The 24,703-nt window shown below is 47.6% G+C and overlaps 1 protein-coding gene across 4 annotated transcripts in view; it reads right to left on the bottom strand.

Annotated features, from left to right (window-relative positions):
• Nucleotides 1-11,552, bottom strand: part of SIPA1L3 (signal induced proliferation associated 1 like 3) — a 133,706-nt gene extending 122,154 nt beyond the window's left edge. For all 4 annotated transcript variants that reach the window (XM_073549321.1, XM_073549318.1, XM_073549323.1 and 1 more), the window contains exon 1: nucleotides 11,400-11,552. The gene's annotated coding sequence lies outside the window, so the exon portion shown is untranslated. The remainder of the gene's footprint in view (nucleotides 1-11,399) is intronic.
• Nucleotides 11,553-24,703: the final 13,151 nt, after the last annotated feature.

The raw sequence follows: 24,703 nt of genomic DNA, 5'->3' as shown, positions 1-24,703 counted from the left end.
AAGGAGAAAAAGCAGTGAGAAGCAACCTAGGTGGGCAGATTCAGCAGCAGGGATGAAAGGGAATGAGAAGCTGTAAATCAGGGTAAGAGGATGAAGATAGTGATACAGCGGCAGGAAGGAGGCACACTCAAAATAAACATCAATAAGGCTAGTTGGATAAAAAATTGGTCACTGTAATGAGCAGGGGCATTGAGAGGCTGTCAACTGGGCTACATGGATGGATAGCGAGGTTCTGTCAATCAAGCCAGGTGAGCAGAGAGGGGGGACACTACGGAGCCATTAATGAGTCTAGATAGGTGGGGGATTCAGCAGCAGCGAGAAGACACTTTGTGGAGCTGTCAATCAGGCTAGTTGGGTGAAGATTCAGCAGCAGGGAGGAGGGATAGTGAGGTTTTGTCAATCAGGCCAGGTGAGCAGGGGGGGGGGGGGGACACTACAGAGCCATCAATTTGTATAGATGGGAGGGAGTTTTAGCAGTAGCAGTGAAGAGATACATTGAGGAGCTGTCAATCAGGCTTGTCAGGTGAAGATTCAGCAGCAAAGAAGAGGGGCACTGAGAAGCTGTCAAGAAAGCTAGGTGGATGAAGATTAAGTTTTCAAATTTTAGAAAGGATTATGCAGTCATTCCAAGTTGGACTACCAAAGTAAGTGCATCAGCCTCATCAGAACAAGATCTGAACAAGAGCTTAAAGCTTGCAAGAGTAAGCTAAAGGCCCCGTCACACTAAGCGACTCACCAGCGATCCCGACACCGATATCAAGGTGTCAGGATCGCTGGTAAGTCGCTATGTGATCGCTGGTGAGCTGTCACACAGACAGCTTCACCAGCGATCAGCACAGCGATGCCGAGCGCCCGGCATCGCTGGCTATCGCTGTAGAAAATAGTATCAAAATAAAAAATATAGTTATTCTCACCTTCCGATGTCCCGTTCAGCCATCCTGCCTCTCTCCACGCTCCGGTCCCAGTGATCCTTTGCATGAATGACCGCGAGATGTCACGGTCTCGCGGGATAACAAAGTCTCGCGGTCATTCGTGCAAAGGCTTACTGGGACCGGAGCGTGGAGAGAGGCAGGATGGCTGAACGGGTCATCGGAAGGTGAGAATAACTATATTTTTTATTTTTTTTTTACACCTGATCGCTGGTCTCCCGCTGTCACACACAGCGATGCGTGCTGGCCAGCGGGAGACCAGCGACCAAAGAAATGTCCAGAGGTTTCTTGCAGCGAACAGCGATACCGGCAGGGGGGCCGCTCGCTGATCGCTGTCACACACAGCGATCTCGCTGGTGAGATCGCTGTTACGTCACAAAAGTTGTGACTCAGCAGCGATCTCGCTACCGAGATTGCTTAGTGAGACGGGGCCTTAAGACTGATTCTAGTATACAGTATAGTATACACTTATAAATCAAACTTAAGGCCCCGTCTCACTAAGCAATCTCGGTAGCGAGATCGCTGCTGAGTCACAACTTTTGTGACGTACCAGCGAGATCGCTGTGTGTGACAGCGATCAGCGAGCGGCCCCCCTGCCGGTATCGCTGATCGCTGCAAGAAACCTCTGGACATTTCTTTGGTCGCTGGTCTCCCGCTGGCCAGCACGCATCGCTGTGTGTGACAGTGTGTGACAGCGGGAGACCAGCGATCAGGTGTAAAAAAAAATTAAAAAAAAAAAATATATATAGTTATTCTCACCTTCCGACGTCCCGTTCAGCCATCCTGCCTCTCTCCACGCTCCGGTCCCAGTGATCCTTTGCATGAATGACCGCGAGACTTTGTTATCCCGCGAGACCGTGACATCTCGCGGTCATTCATGCAAAGGATCACTGGGACCGGAGCGTGGAGAGAGGCGGGATGGCTAAACGGGACGTCGGAAGGTGAGAATAACTATATTTTTTATTTTGATACTATTTTCTACAGCGATAGCCAGCGATGCCGGGCGCTCAGCATCGCTGTGCTGACCGCTGGTGAAGCTGTCTGTGTGACAGCTCACCAGCGATCACATAGCGACTTACCAGCGATCCTGACACCTTCATATCGGTGTCGGGATCGCTGGTGAGTCGCTTAGTGTGACGGGGCCTTTAGAAACCATCAACTATTTAGAAACAAATGAAACAGAAAGACTCAGCCCACAGCTATTGAAGGTGTATGGGCACCTTTCGTCTGTTTTTAACCTATGACATCACCTTGGACTGAAAGCAGTCAGGTAAGTGCCAGTTTTGTAGGAAAGTGTAGACTGAAGGATTTCTCCCTCCACCCACCACAGAGAGAAAACACACATACCGCAGCTCTTAGACAATGAATAATAGAGTCCTTATTTGTGCCAGAAAGCAGAGCATTCACCGTCAATTATACTCGGGAACATCATTTCCAACGTGTAAGAACTGTCAGAGACGACCAAGGAAGCAATTACCTAAAAGACTGGAAGCCTGTCACTCACACAAGGATCTGCACCAGTCTTGGAGTCACACATGTATTAAAAAAATGATTGTCTACTTTAGCCAATACGTTACAGGTCATTTTTACAAAACATAATGAGATCCCTTCACTTAATAAAAGCCTCTTACATTATCTGAAAACAAGAGCTGCGCTAAGAGGGGCCCCGTAGGATACATAAGCCCAGAAGAACATTGTGGTCAACTTCTTGCAAGGAGACCTACAAGAACAAAACTAAATTAGCCAAACTGATAACTCCTTAAAAAAGCCAAAAGTGTATCACTTTGTATTGCCCCTTTTTACCATCTGTTTTTCCAAAGGGGTTAGATTGGTAGGTATGACAATGTGTCAAGATTATCAGAAGCACCGAGGAGGCACCAATCATGTACAACGGGGTTTGCATTAGGTGGAGGAGAGTAGGTAAAGCTTTGCTGCCTCCATGACATAAAGGTGATTTTCTCAGTGGCGGTTGAGTAACTTTTCCCAATGGGACCCCCACCGAAGCCGAGAACAGGGCTCTGCAATGCCCCGTCTGAATGGAGTGGAGATCGAGAATTGCATTATGGCTTCATTCATTCTCAACGGGACTTCTAGAGATAAAATGGCCCTCTATTATCTCCAGCTTTGTCCTAAAAGAATGAAAAATGCAAGTGCTTGAGATCAGTGGGGGCACCTGTGGCCAGGCAAACAAATTCAGAAAAAAAGGATCAGGCATGTTAAAGTCCAATATGTCCAACCAAAGTCTATATATATTAGCTGGGTGGCTACTCCTTTTGAAATCAGCAAGTTTGGCAAATGATCATCTTTAGAGATGGATATAGTCAGCACTAGCACTAGCTAAAATGCAAAAATCACAGCATGCAGATGAGGGTCCTGTCCAAACACTACACCATAGACATGTTGTCATTTACTGCCTGGAGAATTCCTTTAAGTACACAGACCTCTCTGCCTTCAGATATTTGCTTTGTACAGTTACCCACAAGCTTTGATATTGGTTCCTGTATTATAGTCTGTTTGGTTACTGTGTAAACTGGTATTTCAATCAAGCTGAAGACTGAGCGTCTATATTCAGCCCTTAATCCTAAAGTCAACCACGCATTCCTCCATTTTCATCATAATTCGGCCTCTACAGAGCTGTACTGTTATAACGCTGAAACGACATAAGATCTCAGCTGTGTAAACAGGACGGCGGCGAACATTCATCCTAATAAGACAAATATACAGAGAAATAACATGAACAATGGCGGGAAAAAAATCCCCAAAACCTCGAAATTAAATGCAAAGAAAAACAACGATCATCTTTGTAGAGCTTTATACAAGGCGGCCATACATCGTCTGGAGACAGCACATCGCAAGGATGGCGCACATGGACACTGGGAACCATTAGCCTGACAGCACATAGCATCTTACTTGTAATACAGCAGTGTTTGGCATACTTTGGCCAAGAGCAAATTAAAGGGTTATGACCATCTCGGGCACTTATAGCATCCACAGGATGTACCATAAATGTCTGACAGATGCAGGTCGCACCTTTGGGATTCGCACCACTGAGTCTGTGTAATCTCACTCTCTAATGACGTCTATAGGAGTCACAAACTTAGTGAAACAAGAGGATCTATCAGGCATTTATGGCACTATTGATATGTCCAGTGGATGCGGAATAGGAAGTGAATATGGTAGGGGAAGGACAAAGGGGGCAGAAATACCAAAAAGAAAAAGTAGTACTGGTGTTGCTGGCACCAAAGATCCCAGAGCGGCACACATGCCCCGAACCTCTGGCCCCATGCCATAAATCTACGGACAATCGCCACTATGAACTCCCATAACGCCCGACCTACAAGGTGTCAGCGGCGCCTGGGCACATGTTGTGAAATAATAGCGTTTTGTGTACTGGAAATTATAGTATACTATAGCTGGTACATAGCGTACATCATTATTTTTGTAATGGGACATTAAGGGCATGTTCACACTCAGCGTATTTGCAGTGTTTTATCTGTTGCAGAATTTTTTGTCTGAATTTATGCAATTTTGCCTTTGCTATCCCCCTTCCCCCCAAAAAAAAACCCACAGCAAGAAGCTCCAAGTGAACACAACCTTAAAGACCCTTTGCAGTAGGTTTTGCTCGGGTTTATTTCTTTGCAGTAGGTCTCCTTTAATACAGATATAAATTTTCACTTTTGTAATGCTGCAAAATAACAGAAAACTTTTCCATCAGTCTTAAAAAAAAATAACTGGAGCACATACTGTCTAGTTTGGCAAACAGACATTTGAAAAGTGGGTGGTGAGTAATTTGCAAAAGTAGGGGGTGGATTTAAAAGGGACATTCTCAACCAAATACTTATGCAGTTAGAACAAAAATGAAGAAAAAAAAACGTTAAAAAATTCTGATATTCAAATACAGCTCAGTGTGATTCTTTCTGCCCCACTCTGTAGCACAGGTGCTCCGGCCTGGAGACGACTGCTACAATTGCACCTTTGTGCTCATGCCAGTATTTGGCAGCAGGTGTTTGAGAAGGAAAAATGGGTTCAATGCTCACCCAGTGAGGCCTAGCTCATGTGGGGTACGTGGCCCCCTGAAGCAATCGTGTTTATGCCCACGTTGCTGTAATGTGTAAGACAAGTGTCTAAGAAGTCAAGTACTTGTAGGTGCAAAGCTACAGCGAAACATGATAGACAGAGGGGGTCAGAAGAGACTGAAATGAGTGACAGAGAGGGGGCAGAGACAGAACGGTGGGAGAGGAAGGCAGCAGGGAGAGGAAGGCAGCAGGGAGACTCAAGTCTACAAAAGGCAAACAGCTCAGAATGGAGAATGTGAAACAGGATGAGGAGGAAAAATATTACATCAAAGTGTACCCGTCCTTTCACACCAAATCTGTAGAAAAACACTGTGCAGGTGCCTTCATCCTCCTCAATAAGGTGAAGCTGCTTGTGAGGGACACGCCAATCGAATTTGTCTAGGAAATTGCACTCTTTTTGAATGTTGCTATAAAATCAGTATTCTGCCAGCACTGTAGGTACTAGAAATTCCTTTACCTCAATTCCGATCAGGCAATTGTTCATACAATTTGCCTAATTAGTTGTCTGCCCTGAACTGTAGGTCCCACCCTGCCACTTCCTGTAGGAAGACAAAGCCCCGCCCTTCCACTTCCTGTAGTGAGACAAAGCCCCGCCCTACCACTTCCTTTAATCTACCTCAACATCTATGCCGATAAATTACACTTGTCAAGACAATAATCATTGGTTGCAGTGACCAGGTGAGTAAAAGACAGGACATCACCTCCCCCACCCTGGTGTGGACCACCAAAGTGGCTGCTCTAGATTTAAAAGGCAAGTCAGCTTATTTGTTTTATGGCACCCACCCCCTATTTTTCCCAATGAAAAAAAAAGAAAGTTTGGAAAATCTTTTTAACCCAAATCCTCAGCAGTCACCTATACTATCAGGCCTGAAGCACACGGCAGGAATGTGCCACCATAGGGTGCCCCATACAACACAGATGACCTCTTATAACTGCCATACAGAGCTGTAAAATAAGAATGTTAAACATGTACCTAGAATTACTGGATCACTGATGCAGGAAAATGAAACAAAATACAAACGGACATTCAGGAAAAACTGAGAAATAATAATAATAAATTTTATTTCTATAGCGCCAACATATTCCGCAGCACTTTACATTTCAGAGGGGACTTGTACAGACGATAGACATTACAGCATAACAATAATCACATAGATCAAAACAGATACCAAGAGGAATGAGGGCCCTGCTCGCAAGCTTACAATCTATGAGGAAAAAGGGGAGACACGAAAGGTGGGTGGTAACAGTTGCCCTGATTGTATGGACCAGCCATAATGTTAAGTGTGTAACAGTACAGACACAGAGGGCTAATGGATGCATAAAACATGTGGAAACATGATGCGGGCAACCTAGTTATTGTAAAACTTTTGACTGTGTCACACAGGGATAGCTAGGTTAATGTGTTGAGGCAGTAGGCCAGTCTGAATAAATGAGTTTTCAGGGCACGCTTAAAATTGTAGGGATTGGGGACTACTCGTATTGACCTGGGAAGTGCATTCCAAAGAATTGGCGCAGCACGTGTATAGTCTTGGAGACGGGAGTGGGAGGTTCTGATTATCGAGGATGCTAACCTCAGGTCATCAGCAGAACGGAGGGCACGGCTAGGGTGGTATACTGAAACAAGGGAGGAGATGTAGGGTGGTGCTGAGCCATACTGGCTGTATGGATGTAGGGTGGTGCTGAGAAAGATGTGTGCTGACAAATAACCATATAATCCGGTATCCGACCAGCATCGCTACATACACAACTGATTCCAAACGGTGGGAGAAGAACAGAGAAGAGAACAAAAGGGAATGAAGTGGATTAGTGACAAGGACATCTGCTAGGGAGAGATGACAGCGGGTAGACAAGACTACAACTCCCACAATCCCCTTGAGAAAAGCCAATACCATGACAAGCAGCTGTCTGCAAGGGATAAGGAAACAATTTAACCTGCAGACGGAGCGCTTGTTGGGATCAGCGCCACTCACCAGATAACTTTATAAAACCCTAAATCATAGAATCATAGAATCGTAGAGTTGGAAGGGACCTCCTGGGCCATCTGGTCCAACCCCCTGCTCAAAGCAGGATTCGCTAAATCATCCCAGTCAGATGTCTGTCCAGCCTCTGTTTGAAGACTTCCATTGAAGGAGAACTCACCACTTCTCGTGGCAGCCTGTTCCACTCATTGATCACTCTAACTGTCAAAAAGTTTTTTCTAATATCTAATCTGTGTCTCCTCCCATTCAGTTTCATCCCATTGCTTCTAGTCTTTCCTTGTGCAAATGAGAATAAAGTTGATCCTTCTACAATGTGACAGCCCTTTAGATATTTGTAGACAGCTATTAAGTCTCCTCTCAGTCTTCTCTTTTGCAAACTAAACATTCCCAAATCCTGCAACCTTTCCTCATAAGACAGGGTTTGCAGACCGGTCACCATTCTGGTCGCTCTTTTCTGAACTTGCTCCAGTTTGTTGATGTCTTTTTTAAAATGTGGTGCCCAAAACTGGACACAATATTCCAGATGAGGTCTGACCAAAGAGGAGTAGAGGGAAATAATGACTTCACGTGATCTAGACTGTATGCTTCTGTTAATACATCCTAGAATTGCATTTGCCTTTTTTGCTGCTGCATCACACTGTTGACTCATATTCAGTCTGTGATCTATTAGTATACCCAAGTCTTTTTCACATGTGCTGTCACTTAGCCCTATTCCTCCCATCAAAAATCAATCATTAAGTGCTCGCTAATTAACCATCTGATAATCTGGCATGATGAGAGTCAGGACAGCTGTGACGTGGGAGACTTTCTGCATTACAGAGTGTGCTGGCCTTCTGTGTGAACTAACACACACAAAAAAGCATTCAAATGTCGTTTATTTCTGCACAGAGCCTCACACACAAAACCTACAATTAGTCAGATCCACGGACGTCACTGTGCAGATCCTCACCCACACAGAGATGGCATTAGGAAGACAGGGAACGGAGGAAGCTGCATGTGCATGCAATTGTATACAAGATTATATATATATATAGCACCATGTATAATAACTCTGCACAAACTGCTGCGGATCCAATTGTAGAAATTCTGCAAATTTCCAGTAGATTTCCCCCTCTTTACTATGCTATACCAGGGTGAAAATCCACAGCAGAAATTTGCAAAATGCAGACTTCCAATCCAGAGCGCAGGTCAATTTACGCTGCGGGTTCTCTCTGCGGCCCGTGGTGCTACCTCGCTGCGCAGCACATTTTACTAAACAGAATATGTAGCGGAAAATCCGTTCTGTATCCATCCCACGTGGATTTTTCTTTTCCATCCAACTCATACACAGGTTCCAGCAGGGAAAAGAAAGTACCATATTGTAAGATGTCCCCATATAATAAGGCATCATACAGAAGCATCAAGACTCAGACCGCCTTGTTATATGTAAGAGAAAATAATGTAGTTATTTCACCTGCAGTCCTATGTAAAGCACCATATTTTCCTGTATATATACATCCCATAGATGCATCCCTAGTGCACAAAATACAACTCTTTCCACACCGATTCTAAACTTCAGTTCTTCCAGCAGGTGACAAGTGGTGCACCTGTACATCAGGGATATAGCAGTAAACATCAGATATCTGGCGGCAGCTCGTATATTAGGTGATAAGCGTCACAGTGAGAGACATCCGGCTCCGCAGCTGCTCCAGCGATTGTAAAGCCATTTCCTAATTTTCCACACATTCATTAAATTTCATGAGGAAGCACAAATTACAAGAAAAATGTTGTGTTCTCTAACAAAAAAAGAGCTTATCTGATGCAATAGCAGTCACCTAAACCATCACCCGCCCCGTACGCCCCGCTGCCACCCGCCCCGATGCCACCTAGATACCACCCGCCCCGCTGCCACCTAGATACCACCCGCCCCGTACGCCCAGCTGCCACCTAGATAACACCCGCCCCGTACGCCCCGCTGCCACCCAGACACCACCCGCCCCGCTGCCACCCAGACACCACCCGCCCCGTACGCGCCGCTGCCACCCAGACACCACCCGCCCCGTACGCGCCGCTGCCACCCAGACACCACCCGCCCCGTACGCGCCGCTGCCACCCAGACACCACCCGCCCCGTACGCGCCGCTGCCACCCAGACACCACCCGCCCCGTACGCGCCGCTGCCACCCAGACACCACCCGCCCCGTACGCGCCGCTGCCACCCAGACACCACCCGCCCCGTACGCGCCGCTGCCACCCAGACACCACCCGCCCCGTACGCGCCGCTGCCACCTAGACACCACCCGCCCCGTACGCGCCGCTGCCACCTAGACACCACCCGCCCCGTACGCGCCGCTGCCACCTAGACACCACCCGCCCCGTACGCGCCGCTGCCACCTAGACACCACCCGCCCCGTACGCGCCGCTGCCACCTAGACCACCTAGACACCACCCGCCCCGTACGCGCCGCTGCCACCTAGACACCACCCGCCCCGTACGCGCCGCTGCCACCTAGACACCACCCGCCCCGTACGCGCCGCTGCCACCTAGATACCACCTTCCCCGTACGCGCCGCTGCCACCTAGATACCACCTTCCCCGTACGCGCCGCTGCCACCTAGATACCACCTTCCCCGTACGCGCCGCTGCCACCTAGATACCACCTTCCCCGTACGCGCCGCTGCCACCTAGATACCACCTTCATCGTACGCGCCACTGCCACCTAAACGCCACCTTCCCCGTACGCGCCGCTGCCACCTAAACGCCACCTTCCCCGTACGCGCCGCTGCCACCTAAACGCCACCTACCCCGCCACCTAATCCCAAATTTCAAAACCAGGACCCTCCATTAACACTTTAATGACACCTGACCTGTACAAGTATGGACATTGAACAGCCCCTTGATTTTACCTGCAGAGAACACCTGTACTCACCGATCCTGCAGTGACTACATCGGCCTGTGTGATCGCCAACCAACAGGTATCACTGTTTTGTTATTGTACGAATTCACTAACTAAATAACAAGAATCCCTCTCCTAGGAGTGATAACATTACACCATCCTCCATCAGTCAGTGACCTGTTGTGGACTCGGACCCCGTCTTTTTCATTTCTGTGAAAGACAATATCCCCATAATTCCAGCTCTGTTATATCGCCCCTTGCCCTGTGCCAGTCACACATACTTGTCCTCACCCCGTGGACTGCAAAGTGCCAACGCCGAGCTCTGGCCTCCTTATCTGAACTACCCCAGAGGGCCAGACATGACCTGCTGGTGGACCGTATTGTCAATGAGTTGACGGGGGCGGCAGGAGGTCAGACCCCAGAACTATCTGGCTCAAACCATCAGGGTCCTGGGCACTTGCAGGACACAGACCTTGTCCACATCATGTCCGGACCTGATGGGTGGAAACAATGCATGACAAAAACGTTCTTTACAATGCATATACCAGGAGTAGCCACCGTCGCCACACACTGCCCCTCAGCACCGGACTCTCCATTCACTGCCCATCTGATAAGAGTTGTTCCATTATTAGGACACTTATTGGACATCACATGTACAGATAATCTCATACATTGGAGCGATAAGCTGAACGATAGCGGCACGACACTGCCCAACGTGGGGCGTTTACAGGTGTTAAGAAGACAGGAAAGCGAGAAAGTCAGACGCACCAGTAAATATTGAAAGTGGGGGGCTTTCACCTCGAAATGAGGGCAGCGACGCACAAATGGCCAACTGGTCTTAGGCATGCAATCATTTAGCAGTGACCACCATGCAAGTGCCAACAACCGCCAGACTACTGGACCACAGTGTCCCCTCCTATGGCTATTGTATGGCAGCACCTCTATAACCTGCACCATCTCAGATACACCAGTAACCTGCACCAGTGATTAACCCAACCTAAAATTCATCAACCCCCCCAACGCAGGGCAGACATGCCACTGGTGAGACTGTAAAGGGGGCCATTACCACGTCCAAAGCTGGTGGAATTCGGCATTGCAATGGGCCCATATACTCTTCTGTCTGTGTCCACCAGTGCACCCGGTAACATGCACCCCAACTTAATATACACCCCTTCCCCTTAAAATGCACCCCAGCTTAATACACCTCCATAAAGTGCACCCCCAACTTAATATACACCCAAACTGCTTGTGTAAATACTACAGAGCCCCCTGCAGCAGTGGCTCCTGCTCCCCCAGTGCCCCCATCAGCTGTTCCCCTGGCGACATTCGCCCCGGCACATCGTCTCCGGCAGCTGCCGCAGCACACACCGCACATTTCCTTCACACTTTGCCACCACAGGAGCAGCCCTGCCCCCAGCTCCTGCCCTCCGCACCGCCAGCCGGGCACTCTCTCCCCCGTGCGCCCCTTCTAGTCACCTCCGGCAGCTGTGAGCCCGTGCCCCGTCACACTTCCCCCGAGTTTCCCGTGTTTCCAGCACTTACCAGCTGCGGCTTCCCCGAAACCCGACTCCTACCCGTGTCCTGAATCCGCCTGCTCCGGTCCCACAGCGACACTACAGGACACGCCCACCACCGCGCCACTCCTCCCGCCTCTGCACTCACCGCCGCAGCCCCGCCCACAAACCAATATGGCCGCTGCTTCCTGCCATCCAACCTCTCACGCCAACCAACTTTCTTTCCTTTTTTTTCTTTGGAACAGCTTTAATATCATTTACAATGTGGACATAATGACAGTGAATGTTACAGTAGCCAGATGGCGAATTTCATGGTCACATTATAACGACTATGAAGTAATATCATTTATTTGTAGGCAGCACATCAGCAATGACATTGTATGCCACGCTGAGATAGCACTTAGGTGTCAACTTTCCTTAATTTCTTCCCATTTTCATTATATAGTTTAATTTATGCATTACTTTTCTATTACATGCCTTTTTTTGCAAGAAACTAAAGACACCAAAACTAATGCGCTTGCAATTACTGACAAAGACCCTGGAACGCACCAAAAACTAAAAAACACCACAAAAAATACAGTTTATAACAGAAATGTACAAAAAAGAAAGAAAATAGAGTGGTTTCCCAAGTATTTTTTCCTTTTTATTTTTTTTTTTAAAAAGTCCTTAGAAAAAGCCGGTAAGGCTAGTTTCACATTTGCGTCTTTGTGCGCAAGTAGAAATGCATGCATTTGCGTTTTTTATGCGCATGCGTAATCTATGTGTCACATTTCACAGGAGGAAAATCCTTGAAAAATCCTTAAAACAGACTCCACCAATGGGACACCAGTGGGCGTGTGTCATGGGAAGGCGGTGGTTTAAACCAGTGTCTAGACATGTTTGCTCTTAAAACGCATTCGTACGCAAATCATGCGTATGCATGTCCATGCGCATGCCTGCGTTCCCATAGACTTTAATGCGTTGTTTTAACGCATTCCGTGCGCAAGCGTACCCATGCGTTTTTTGCCGACTTTGGACGGACCCAAAAATTCAACATGTTGCGTCCGGCGTGTCTAGTTGCTCACCTAGAAAAAATGCATGCGCACAAAAACGCAGAAGAACGCATGCAAACGCAAGACCATGTGTGCGCCATGTTAAACCTAGGTACGCATGACACATGCTCATGGATGCGCATGATGCGCTGCGCACAAAAACGCTAATGTGAAACCAGCCTAAACCAGCGAAACGCGCGTCGGGGCACGTCCTGTAGTTAGAATAATATGTGGGGAAGACTGACATGGGAAATTGAGGAAATCTAACACATTTATTCACCATCAGAAATCAGTGGGTCACATTTCAATCCTTTGTGACCGAATATACATCCATATCGGATGTATGTCTGTACATTTCATATATTATTAATTTTAACACATGTTAAATTTTAATTACACATTATCCTTTTTTCTGTACTTTATCCAAGGGGTTAAAATACCCAAGAACTGAATCAGCTATAACAAAAGTAAAAAAAAAAACATTTCCTTTTTTGTTTATTCCAAATATATCTCAAGTGCGGCTGCTATGTTAATAATGAATGGAATCAGAGACAGAGAAGATGATTTACAAGAATTCTGACACTTGTAGGCAGCAGCTCACGTGGCCCTCATGGCACATTCCAATTATTTTACAAATGCACTTGGGTAAAAAAGCAAAAAAAAAAAGGAGAAAACTAGAACTTTGCAACTGGTCGGAAAACCTCAGATAATTATGGCTGCAAAGCTCCTTGGCAAAGTTTGTGCACATAATGTACCACCGCCATTATACAGCACTGGACATAACACGTAAAGGACAGCAGCCATGGGCATCTTTGGCACTCCAATTAGAAAGAATGCAGCAGTAGTGGGCATGATTGACCACCGTTCCATTCCCCCTGGCTCTTCAGAGCCACAGTTTTCAGGATCAGTAGGGGCCCCATACAAACACCCCGCAATCCAGACATTATCTCCTATCCCATGAATAGGGGACAGAGAAATCAAGAGAAATTATACTTTTAGAGGGGTTTTCTGCTGTGCTGCTGACAATAATAGACACCAGGAGCAACAGAGAAGATTTAGTGATGGACCTGGGAAAGGTGAGTAAAGCGCAGATTGTTTTTTTGTTTTTAAAACAAATTGCAGCAAGAGTACAGGAGTTTTCCAAAACTGGAAAACGCAATTAAGGCTGAACATCAAAATGAATCACAAACTCATTAATAAAAGATTAATAACAGTAAGTTCAGCCAAAGACTTGAGCTCCTAGAACATGGAACAATTAACTCCTAAAAGGAAATTTATCCTTGGTCTAATAAAAGCGTTAAAAGCTCCTCGTTCAGGCACCATCCTGGTATATGTCCCTTATCCTAGACCTCATCCTGATATATATATATATCCCCCATACTGTTATATGTACCTTATGCTGGGCCCCATCCTGGTATATATCCACCATTCTGGTATAGGCCCCTTATCCTGGGCCATATCCTGGCATATATATACTCCATCATAGTATATGGTCCCCATTCTGCTGCTGGCCTTTGAAATCTAGCAAAAAAGAAACCATTATACTCACCAGTGGCGTACATAGAAGTCATGGGGCCCCGTGAAAGAAGAACAATGCACTTCCCATAGTCCTCCATATAGTATAATGCACCACATAGTCCTCCGTATAATGTACTGCACCCTCCATAGCCCTCCATATATAATGCACCCCTCATATTCCTCCATATATTGTAATGTACATCTATATATAATGCACAGCCCATAGTCCACCATATTGTATTATACAAAGTCCATATCCTTTATATAATATAATGCACAGCCCAAAGTCCTTCATATAGTATAATGCACCACGTAGTCTTCCATATATACAGTGCCTTGCGAAAGTACTCGGCCCCCTGGAGCTTTTCAGCCTTTTCCCACATATCATGCTTCAAACATAAAGATACCAAATGTTAATTTTTGATGAAGAAACAACAAGTGTGACACAATTGTGAAGTTGAGCAAAATTTATTGGTTATTTAAAATTTTTGTGGAAATAAAAAAACTGAAAAGTGGGGCGTGCAATATTATTCAGCCCCTTTACATTCAGTGCAGCAAACTCACTCCAGAAGTTTATTGTGGATCTGTGAATGATCCAATGTTGTCCTAAATGACTAATGATGATAAATATAATCCACCTGTTTGTAATCAAGTCTCCGTATAAATGCATTTGCTCTGTGATAGTCTCAGGGTTCTGTTTTAAGCACAGAGAGCGTCATGAAGACCAAGGAACACAACAGGCAGGTCCGAGATACTGTTGTGGAGAAGTTTAAAGCCAGATTTGGATACAAAATGATTTCCAAAACTTTAAACATCCCAATGAGCACTGTGCAAGCGATCATACTAAAATGGAAGGAGTATCATACCACTGCAAATCTACCAAGACCGGGCTGTCCCTCTAAACTTTCATCACAAACAAGGAGAAGACTGATCAGAGATGCAGCCAAGAGACCCATGATCACTCTGGATGAACTGCAGAGATCTACAGCTGAGGCGGGACAGTCTGTCCATAGGACAACAATCAGTTGTGGAAGAAAGTGCTCTGGTCAGATTAAACCAAAATCGAACTTTTTGGCAACAATGCCAAATGATATGTTTGGCGTAAAGGCCACACAGCTCATCACCCTGAACACACCATCCCCACTCTCAAACATGGTGGTGGCAGCATCATGGTTTGGGCCTGCTTTTCTTCAGCAGGGACACGGAAGATGGCTAAAATTGATGGGAAGATGGATGGAGCCAAATACAGGACCATTCTTGAAGACAACCTGTTGGAGTCTGCAAAAGACCTGAGACTGGGACGGAGATTTATTTTCTAACAAGACAATGATCCCAAAAATAAAGCAAAATCAACAATGGAATGGCTCACAAATAAACGTATCCAGGTGTTAGATGGCCAAGTCAAAGTCCCGACCTGAATCCAATCGAGAATCTGTGGAAAGAGCTGAAAACTGCTGTTTACAAACGTTCTCCATCCAACCTCACTGAGCTCGAGCTGTTTGTCAAGGAAGATTGGGCAAGAATTTCAGTCTCTCGATGTGCAAAACTGATAGAGTCATACCCCAAGCGAATTGCAGCAAAAGGTGGCGCAACAAAGTATTAAGTTAAAGGGGCCGAATAATATTGCACGCCCCACTTTTCAGTTTTTTTATTTCCACAAAAATTTAAAATAACCAATACATTTCGTTCAACTTCACAGTTGTGTCCCACTTGTTGTTGATTTTTCACCAAAAATTAACATTTGGTATCTTTATGTTTGAAGATATGTGGGAAAAGGTTGAAAAGTTCCAGGGGGCTGAATACTTTCTCAAAGCACTGTATATATGCATGCCATAGTCATCCATAAAATATAATGCACTCTCCATAGTTCCCCATATAGTATAATACACAGCTCATAGTGCTCCATGAAGTATAATGCACAGCCCATAGTCCTCCATATAGTATAATGCGCAGCCCATAATGCTCCATAATGTATAATGCACAGCCCATAGTCCTCCATGTAGTATAATGCACAGCCCACAGTGCTCCATATACTATAATGCACAGCCCATAATCCTCTATATATTATAATGCACTCCCCGTAATCCTCCATTTAGGATAATGCATCCTCCATAGTCCTCCAAATAGCATAATGCACTCCCCATAGGCCTCCTTATACAGTAGTATAATGCACAGCCCATAGTACTCCATATAGTATAATACACCCCCATAGTACTTTATAAAGTATAATGCACAGCCCATCATTCTCCCTATAGTATAATTTACAGCCCATAGTCATCTGTAAAGTATAATGCACTTCCCATAGTCATCCATAGAGTATAATGCACAGCTCATAGTAGTCCGAGGATGCACATCAAGCTGAAGTATTTGCTGTCGTCGGTGGGCCCCTCACCCACTGGGCCTGGTTGTGGCCGCAACTGCTGTAGTTACGCTCCTAAGTCTAAGGTGTGGTGGGCTTCTCAGGTTTAGATGAGTTCCTCACCTACTGGTGGGGAACCAAATTGGCGCAGTTCAGCCGCACGCACTATGTGTTGAGGAGGATGATATCTGAGTGGCCCTGGTGTGATGTGAGGTTATGATCATGCACAGGTGTGGCGCCCCTGAGGCTCAGTCGCCACAGAGGTACTGCACCTTCTCCTAAGGCGTGATGCCCCACCATCCAGGTAAGTTGGGGGCTCCTGACCACGCTCCAACACTCGCAACCCACACAATAGAGTAGTTCAGCAAAACCACATTGCGGCTCCTTGCTTAGAGAGAGGCAGAGCACCTTTGGTGGTTCCCTGCTTGGAACACTAGACGTGCTGGGAGGTGGGTTGGGTGGAGTTTAGAATACATATAAAAGAGCGGGACGGTTCCAGGTTTGAGGTTCAGTTGAGTTCAGAGGTTGAGTAGGAGAGAGGAAGCCACTCGGGAGGAGTGGGGATCCCTGGAAGAGGGATGGAGGAAGGAGTGCTGCAGCTGCCTCAGTGATCTGAGCCAGCTGGCACGGGAAAGGAAAGAAGGAGAAGGACATTGAACCGAAGCCTGAGCTTCCATAGAAGGGAAAAGACAAGTACGGAACATAGGAGTAAAAGGGAACACAGAGGACGTGGGTTAGAGGAAGAACCCTGCCTAGAAGTTCTAAGCGCAAGGCCGGGGCCCGGTCCCCGAGATTGTATGGACACTAATGGTTCTGCAGCAGACACCGGTGGAGTAGTGGGCTGTAAATGCACTACTCCCATCTAAGACTTGAGGGCACAACAGCAACATGGATAGAGACGTGGGACTTAGGAGCAGAGAGTCCCCGAAGCAGGCTACAGCTGTCTGCCGTACAAGTAGAGTTCTTGGGAACATCTGTCAGGAGGAACTCCAGTGTAACTCAGTACTAGGAGATCTTCACACTTAAAAGCGCTATAGAGGAGACGTTCAGAAAAGGCACATAAGTTGGCGGAGCGTAGAAGGGAGCATTCCATCTTGCCTGGAGGTTGGCTGAGTCTCTGACGCGGAGGACATGGCACAGAAGCGGGCACTACAGACTGTGAGTAAAGCTTTGGAACTACATGCCCTGGTGTCCTCCATTTCTTCCTGCGTCCGTCCGCCTGGCACTGCTAGATCCCCTGCGCCAAACACTATACCATCTAAGTGTCTCCACATCTACACTGCCCTGGGACTCCAGCCCTGCCTGTGGAGGGCTATAACATCCTTGCTGCACCACACCATCTGTCCCAGAGGATCTGTCTGCAGCGTCAGCTTAACACCTCCCTTGCCGAACACCACAGGTGGCGTCACGAACTATTCATCTAACTACATTCCACCATTCAACATCTCCCCATTAATTGGGCGCCCAGGGCCACGGTCCGTTTCACCGCCACTGTGACACGTCCCGCCGATACCGGCCCGGTACCGAGTACCCCACGGCCCTGGGAGGGCAACCCACAGGTGCAACGTTACTAGGATGACATCATTCGGAACGAATAAAAGGGGCTTTTTTTCTATACATTTCCTCTATTTAAAGGGACGCTATCATCAGGTTTTGCCACTTAATCTGAGAGCACTATAGTGTAGTGACAGAGATCCTGACTCTGGCGATGTGTCACTTACCGGCCTGCTTGCAGTAGTTTTGATAAAATAATATTATCAGCAAGAGATTATCCCTAGAGGAAAAGTAAACTTGCTGCCAAGTACTCTAACCACGCCCCAACCACTGATTGGCAGCTTTCTGCCTATGCAAAGTGTACACAGAAAGCTGCCATTAAGTGGTGTGGGCAGGGCTATTCACAGCTTAGCATTCAGAGAACTGCTAGATCTGTAGCAAAGAAAACTGTGATTTTATCAAAACTGCAGCAAGCAGCTTAGTAAATGACACATTACTGGAATCAAGGCCTCTGCTAGTACATTATGCTGCTCAACATTATATATTGCCTAGATAAGAGGCACTTCCGATTATCAACAAATCATACAAAAAAGGATTGGAAGCTATATACCATAAAATCAATAAAGTTTTATTATGAACAAGTTAAAATGCCTTATAGCACAATACAGTACATATGGGGGCAGTAGATACAAAAGAAAAAGGCCTTAAACACCAGTACATGGGGTTCAACAATACATATCCATGAATCTTGTTGTTAATCCATAAAATTATACTATAAAATAAGAGTATCCCAAAAATAGTTGATGGAGCTTATAATGTAAGGCTTCCAAGAGGAAAAAACTTCTAAGGCAGGTTAATATATTGAATAAACAACAATAGATCTTAGGCTCAGTGGTTAGCGCTGCAGCCTTGCAGCGCTGGAGTCCTGGGTTCGAATCCCACCTAGGACAACATCTGCAAGGAGTTTGTATGTTCTCCCCGTGTTTGCGTGGGTTTCCTCCGGGCACTCCGGTTTCCTCCCACACTCCAAAGACATACTGATAGGGAATTTAGATTGTGAGCCCCATCGGGGACAGTGATGAAAAATGTGTGCAAAACTGTAAAGCGCTGCGGAATATGTTAGCGCTATATAAAAATAAAGATTATTATTATTATATAAAATCCCATTAAATCAGCTAGATCCTAATCCTTAAGTGGCAGTGGTGAGTATATGCTATATAAATGTCTCTGTTCCCTCACTAATCTCAATAACTCACTCCTCCCCCTGTCTGACCAAAACCTACTGACATTCTCTTCCCTCTCATCTCCTAGTGCGCAACCCCCTGCTCCATAAACTCGCTCAACCTCGCAGGAAATGGAATCTCAAACACCTCAATTTACAATCACTCTCTGAGCCCCTTCTCCCTCTTACAGACATAGCTTCCCTTCATGACACAGATGCTGCTGCCACTTTTTATAACACCACAATAACAGCAACACTTGATTCGGCTTCCCCCCCTCACGCAGAGCAAAACTCGTACAATCAACAGGCAGCCCTGGCTGACCAGCCTGACCAAAGAACTGAGACGGGTTTCCAGGGCCGCTGAGCGGAGATGGAAAAGAACCCATTCTACTGAGCACTTCAGCGCATACAAGCAGTCCCTTGCCAGCTTTAAGTCCACGCTCTCTGCTGCTAAACAAACTTACTTCGCATCTCTCATATCCTCCCTGTCTCACAACCCTAAACAACTCTTCAACACTTTCAATTCTCTACTCTGTCCCACAGCACCTCCTCCCCCTCCTCTCATTTCTGCTGAAGACTTTGCCTCCTTCTTTAAGCAGAAGATCGACAAGATCAGACAAAACTTTGGCCTGCAGCCCCCAATGCCCCTCTTAGCCGCTCAGCCCTGTTCTGCAAAAGCCAGCTTCTCCACCATGACAGAAGATCAGCTCTCCACCCTTCTGTCAAGATCACACCTCACCACTTGTGCCCTCGACCCACTCCCGTCTCACCTCATCCCTAACTTGGCCACAGTCTTCATCCCATCTCTAACACACCTCTTCAACCTTTCACTTACAAATGGTGTCTTTCCCTCATCCTTCAAACATGCCTCAATCACACCCATCCTCAAAAAGCCCTCCCTTGATCCATCCTCTGTGTCTAACTATCGCCCGATATCTCTTCTCCCTTACGCCTCAAAACTACTGGAACAGCATGTATATCTTGAACTGTCCTCCCACCTCTCCTCCTGTTCCCTCTTTGACCGGTTACAATCTGGCTTCCGACCGCATCACTCAACTGAAACTGCCCTAACTAAAGTCACTAACGACTTTCTAACCGCCAAGAGCAAGCGACACTACTCTGTCCTCCTTCTCCTGGACCTGTCCTCTACCTTCGACACCGTAGACCATTCCCTCCTGCTACAGACTCTCTCATCTCTTGGCATCACAGACTTGGCCCTATCCTGGATCTCATCATACCTAACAGACCGAACATTTAGTGTCTCCCTGTCACACAGCACCTCCTCACCTCGCCCCCTGTCTGTTGGTTTTCCTCAAGGCTCTGTCCTAGGATCCCTACTATTCTTTATCTACACCTTTGGCTTGGGACAGCTCATAGAATCCTACAGTTTGCAGTATCACCTCTATGCCGATGACACGCAGATCTACCTATCTGGACCCAACCTCACCTCCTTACTGACTGAAATCCCACAATGTCTGTCTGCTATCTCAGCCTTCTTCTCTGCTCGCTTTCTCAAACTGAACATGGACAAAACAGAATTCATCATCTTTCCCCCATCTCACTCTACCCCTCCACCAGACCTATCCATCAATGTCAATGGCTGCTTTCTTTCCCCAGTCCCGCACGCTCGGTGCCTTGGGGTGATCCACGACTCTGCCCTCTCTTTCAAACCACATATCCAAGCCCTCGCCTCCTCCTGCCGCCTCAAACTCAAAAATATTTCCCGGATCCGCTCATTCCTCAACCATGAAACCACAAAAACACTAGTGCATGCTCTTATCATCTCCCGCCTCGACTACTGCAACCTCCTACTCTCTGGCCTCCCCTCTAGCACTCTGGCTCCACTCCAGTCCATCCTACACTCTGCTGCCCGACTAATCCATCTGTCTCCCCGCTATTCCCCAGCCTCCCCCCTATGCCAGGCCCTTCACTGGCTTCCTATTGCCCAGAGGCTCCAATTCAAAACCCTAACGATAACATACAAAGCCATCCATAACCTGTCTCCTCCATACATCTGTGACATGGTCTCTAGGTACCTACCTGCACGCAACCTTCGATCATCTCAAGATCTCCTTCTCTACTCCCCCCTTATCTCTTCTTCCCACAACCGCGTACAAGACTTCTCCCGTGCTTCCCCCATACTCTGGAACTCTCTGCCGCAACACATCAGACTCTCACCATCAATGGAAACCTTCAAGAAGAACCTGAAGACCTACCTGTTCCGACAAGCCTACAGCCTGCAATGATACTTGGTCTACTGAACCACCGCACGACCTGCTCTACCCTCTCCTACTGTATCCTCACCCATCCCTGTAGACAGTAGTGTAGCTACCGGGGGGGCAGAGGGGGCGGTCGCCCTGGGCCCCGCGGTCTGAGGGGGCCCACCCCGAGCTACACTACTGTAACTGTATTGGCGTGCGCAGCGCGCCGATACAATTACATTCTGCGGCAGAGCAGGGAGAATCGATCTCTCCGCTCTGCCGCTATGGGCCCCTGGGCAGGCGGTGGGGGTGGGGGGCCCTGTGCCAGCAGTGGGCCCCCCGCCCGTCATTGCAGGGTCAGCTGTATCGGCATCTAGCCCATACAGCTGACCGCAGTGCTGAGAGAGGGAGCGAGCGCTCCTTCTCCCATCATCCCCCTCTCCCTGACAGCGGGCGCGCTGACGTCACTGCCCGGCGCCCGCTGCCAGGAGATGAGCGGGAGAGCAGGGAGCAGCGCAGGAGCCGGGAGGAAGAGAGGTGAGTATTAGATTTATTTATTTTTGTAACGGGGTGCATTATAATACAGACGCTGCCTATAGGGTTACAGAGGCGCCTATGGGGTTACAGAGGCTTCCTATGGGGGTACAGAGGCTGCCTATGGGGGTACAGAGGCTGTCTATGGGGGTACAGAGGCTCCCATAGGGGTACAGAAGCTGTCTATGGGTGTACAGAGGCTGCCTATGGGGTTACAGAGGCTGTCTATGGGGTTACAGAGGCTGCCTATAGGGGTACAGAGGCTGTCTATGGGGTTACAGAGGCTGCCTATGGGGGTACAGAGGCTGCCATAGGGGTACAGAGGCTTCCTATAGGGTTACAGAGGCTGCCTATGGGGGTACAAAGGCTGCCATAGGTACAGAGGCTGCCTATAGGGGTACAGAGGCTGCCTATGGGGGTACAGAGGCTGCCTATGGGGTACAGAGGCTGTCTGTAGGGGTACAGAGGCTGTCTATGGGGGAACATTATAATACAGAGGCTGTCTATGGGGGTACAGAGGCTGACTATGGGGGTACATTATAATACAGAGGCTGCCTATGGGGGTACATTATAATACAGAGGCTGAATATGGGGGTACAGAGGCTGCCTATGGGGGTACAGAGGCTGACTATGGGGGTACATTATAATACAGAGGCTGCCTATGGGGGTACATTATAATACAGAGGCTGCCTATGGGGGTACAGAGGCTGCCTATGGGGGTACAGAGGCTGCCTATGGGGGTGCATTATAATACAGAGGCTGATTATGGGGGTGCATTATAATAAAGAGGCTGTCTATGGGGGTACAGAGGCTGCCTATGGGGCTACAGAGGCTGACTATGGGGGTGCATTATAAGATAGAGGCTGCCTATGGGGTGCATTATAATACAGAGGCTGCATATGGGGGTACATTATAATACAGAGGCTGCATATGGGGAGTGCATTATAATACAGAGGCTGCCTATGGGGTGGATTATAATACAGAGGCTGCCTATGGGGGTGCATTATAATATAGAGGCTGCCTATGGGGGTGCATTATACTATATTGAGGACTATCTGGTGTATTATGCTATATCACGAGTCCCCAACCTGTAGCTCGGGAGCCACACGTTTCTCGCGGTCCCATGAATTGTGGCTCGCGACTGTCTGCCAGCATGGTGCATTAGCTCCAGGTCTAGCAAACAGGTATGAGGAGCACATCTCAAAATAGTGATTTACGTGAGTAGCCCTGCACAGAAGAGCAGATCTGGTTGCACATATCCTGGTCTTAGGGGTTTAGAGATGTTTTAGGTATGGTACGCTGGAGGATGGTACTGCCTGTTAGAGGAGGTGCTCAAAGCTGGATGTGACAGTGTGTTGGGAGTCCTTGATGGGAGAATACTGAATGGGAGTATTGTGGGAACCCCTGGATCTCAGTGTGATGCTTTGGAATGATTTATGTGGAAAATCATTGGTTATCACTCTACCTGTAATGGGGGTTTTGAGTGACACTACTTTGAAGGAGATGGGAGCTGAATGTGGCTCGCGACCCTCTGTCTAAGCTGAATGTGGCTCTCAAGGTCAGAAAGGTTGGAGACCACTGTGCTATATGGATGCTATCTAGGGGGCCATCATACAGTGATTATAGTGACGGGGCCATCATACAGTGAGGGGGCATTATACTGTGTATAAGAGAGCATCATACTGTGTATAGAGGAGCTGTACAGGGGGGAGGCTTGGGACATTATTAAATGTAAAGCGGGCACTTATTATAGGGGAACTTGGGTTACTGTGACTCAAAGGGGAACACAGGGCACTATTACATTCTAGGGGACAAAATGTGGGCACTGTTTTCTAGGGCACTTGCACCCAGCATCACTATATTGTAGAGGGTTGCTTTAAAATTTAGAGGTCACACAGAACCACACAGCAAGTGCAGTAATAGGGGCACATACGGCAGCAGCGGCTCAGTATTGGGGTATCAGGTGCAGTAATAGGGACACATACGGCAGCAGCGGCTCAGTATTGGGGCATCACGCGCAGTAATAGGGACACATACGGCAGCAGCGGCTCAGCATTAGGGTATCAGATGCAGTAATAGGGACACATACGGCAGCAGTGGCTCAGTATTGGGGTATCATGTGCAGTAATAGGGACACATACGGCAGCAGCGGCTCAGTATTGGGGCATCAGGCGCAGTAATAGGGACACATACGGCAGCAGCGGCTCAGCATTAAGGTATCAGATGCAGTAATAGGGACACATACGGCAGCAGCGGCTCAGCATTGGGGTATCAGGTGCAGTAATAGGGTCACATACGGCAGCAGCGGCTCAGTATTGGGGCATCAGGCGCAGTAATAGGGTCACATACGGCAGCAGCTCAGTATTGGGGTATCAGGTGCAGTAATAGAGACACATACGGCAGCAGTGGCTCAGTATTGGGATATCAGGTGCAGTAATAGGGACACATACGGCAGCAGCGGCTCAGTATTGGGGCATCACGCGCAGTAATAGGGACACATACGGCAGCAGCGGCTCAGCATTAGGGTATCAGATGCAGTAATAGGGACACATACGGCAGCAGCAGCTCAGTATTGGGGTATCATGTGCAGTAATAGGGACACATACGGCAGCAGCGGCTCAGTATTGGGGCATCAGGCGCAGTAATAGGGACACATACGGCAGCAGCGGCTCAGCATTAAGGTATCAGATGCAGTAATAGGGATACATACGGCAGCAGCGGCTCAGCATTGGGGTATCAGGTGCAGTAATAGGGTCACATACGGCAGCGGCTCAGTATTGGGGCATCAGGCGCAGTAATAGGGTCACATACGGCAGCAGCTCAGTATTGGGGTATCAGGTGCAGTAATAGGGACACATACGGCAGCAGTGGCTCAGTATTGGGATATCAGGTGCAGTAATAGGGTCACATACGGCAGCAGCGGCTCAGCATAGGGGTATCAGGTGCAGTAATAGGGACACATACGGCAGCAGC

Source organism: Dendrobates tinctorius, unplaced genomic scaffold (assembly GCF_039654945.1).
Source record: "Dendrobates tinctorius isolate UK_male_01 unplaced genomic scaffold, ASM3965494v1 ptg000158l, whole genome shotgun sequence".
In the NCBI taxonomy this organism is placed as follows: Eukaryota; Metazoa; Chordata; class Amphibia; order Anura; family Dendrobatidae; genus Dendrobates; species Dendrobates tinctorius.
Note: the sequence above shows the minus strand (reverse complement) of the source record. Positions and strands in the feature narration are given on the sequence as shown.